Here is a 2,675-nt window from a genome sequence, read left to right on the forward strand (position 1 = left end):
TGTCTGTGGTATTCCGAGTAGGATCTGGGATGGGATGAATGTGACGCGCTTCAAACTCGCGAGTGTTGGGCGTAGTGACAGACGCAAAAGGATCAATGGATCCTATTCCAACATGAGTGAGAACCGACAGATGATTAGCCGTGCGATGACAGCGCATTTGGACCATTTTCACTGAGAGGACGGACGGTAGCCATTGACAACGGTGATCCCCCAACATACAGCTTGTCATGGAAAGGAGTATGAATGATTGGATGAAGGCAATATGAAAGCAGAGGTTCAGAAAGAACAAAGCATCTTCATACGCTTATCTGAAATCCCACCAATGAATTACATAAGTACTTCTATCTTATTTTCTGTTTTAATTATATTTTAATTATCAAAAGTCCCATAACCATTTGAATCCGCCTGACTGAGATTTACAAGGATGACCATAGCTTGCTTCAAGCCGACAATCTCCGTGGGATCGACCCTTACTCACGTAAGGTATTACTTGGACGACCCAGTGCACTTGCTGGTTAGTTGTGCGGAGTTGTGAAAAAGAGTTGAGATTATGATCGTGCGTACCAAGTTGTTGGCGCAGTTGAGATCACAATTTCGTGCACCAACATGCGTCCTTGAATGGCTCTTGTTCATAGTATGTTGGTGGAGGTTGTTGATTGTCACGAATAGGTCCACCATAATCATTGCCTTGGTATGCATCATAGAATGGTTGTTGCTCATAGTGCATTGGAGGGGGTTGTTGCCAAGAGGGTTGATCAAATCCTTGTGGCCCTTCCCATCTTTGATTGTCCCAACCTTGATGCATGTTCGCATTGTAGCTTCCATTCCCTACAACATAATTTGAACTAAACTCGTAGCCAAAGGGGTGAGAATTCATAGCAACAAAGGAAAGTAAAAACAAAAACTAATAAGAAAATAACAAGAATAAACTCCTAAAACTAGAAACAACTAACAAAGAAACGAAAAAGAAAAATTATTCACAATATTCACAATAACCAATAATAAGGCACACGTTTGCAATTCCCCGGCAACGACGCCATTTTGATGAATGGATTTTTGCTAGTAAAGAAATTCACAAATAAATTCTCGTTGTAAGTATAGTTTCTAAACCAACAAAGAATCCTTTCATACAAAATTTTGTTTGTCACTAAAGCAAACCCAATAAAATTAATCAACCGAAGTATTCAAACCTTGGGTCGTCTCTCAAGGAATTGCAGGGAGCTGTATTTATTATTGATTATGGAAAAGTATCTTTTGGGATTTTTTAAATGTGAAACAAGGAATGTAAATAACAAGGAAATAAAATAACAATTAAGAAAAGTCTTAGCAAGGATTGATAATTAGAAGTCCTATCCTCATTATCATCCTCAATTGTGACATTAATTTTCCATTGCTCCCACCTAGTTAACCTCTAACTATGAAGGTAAATCAAGTGGATAAATCAATTTGATTTCTCAAGTCCTAGTCAACTCCTATGGAAAGACTAGAGTTAGTGGAATTCAAATCAACTAGCAACTTTTAATTATCAATCAACAAGGGAGTTTGATAACTCAAGAGTCTCCAATTACTCAACCAAAGCCAATAATATAAAAATCTAACTTAAAACCCTCCCAAGCATTTTATCAAACACTAGGAAGGCACAACATAAAAATATAGAAAACTAACAAGGAATATAAAATCCAAACAACCAATTTTAAGCATCAATAACATTAATTGAAGAAAGCAATCATAAATATGAAATACCTCAAATTGCATTAAATAGGAAATTCAATCTAACATAGAATTCATAAACCAAATTGGGGAAATAAACAAATCAATAAGAGAAATAAGTAAACTAAAGGACTAGGACAAATAAGAGTAGAGGAAAACTAAATTAAAGCAAAGTAGAAATCTGAGATTAAGAAAAGCTAAACTTAAAATCCTAAAACCTAGGGAGAGGAGAGAGCCTCTCCCTCTAGAGAACTAAATTTAAACCTAAAATTATTTGAATGAATGTTGTCTGAATGAATGAATGGATGAATGAATGATTCTCCCACTCTGCAGCCTTTATTCTGTGTTCTCGGTCTTGGAACTGGGCCCAAACGTAGCCCAGAAATCGCCTCCAGTGCTTTCTGAAATTTCTGTACGTGGTGCATGTCATGTGTACGCGTCAGTCATGCGTACGCGTCGTTTGAGAAAAATCCTTGTCATGCGTACGCGTCAGTCACGCGTACGCGTTGCTTGTCTTCTACGCTAGTCACGCGTACGCGTCGTCCACGCGTACGCGTCGCTGCACTACAAGAAAAACACCCATTCAGCCACACTTTTTTTAAGTTACATTTGAAAAGCATAGCCTATTCTTAGAATAGGCTACGCTTTTTCGCATGGTGCCCTTTTATAAGAGAAAAGGAAACACTATTGAAGCATCACTTCAAAAGCGTCTCCTTAGATATTTTAAATATCACTTATAAAGCGTAACCAAATCTAAAAAGCTATGGATACACTTTTTTTACCAAAGGGAGCGCTTTTAAAAATTAACCCATTTGTTAAGTTTTGGGTGCGCTTTAGAAGTATTGCGTAATCTATGTAGGCCCAAACCCATGCGAGACTTAGTAATCTTTTTTCCCTTTTTCATCCATACTACACTAACACTTAGCCAAATCAGCAGAGAACAAAACACTCACCCTTCTTCCCTT

The sequence above is a fragment of the Arachis ipaensis genome, chromosome B01 (assembly GCF_000816755.2).
Source record: "Arachis ipaensis cultivar K30076 chromosome B01, Araip1.1, whole genome shotgun sequence".
NCBI classification, from domain to species: Eukaryota; Viridiplantae; Streptophyta; class Magnoliopsida; order Fabales; family Fabaceae; genus Arachis; species Arachis ipaensis.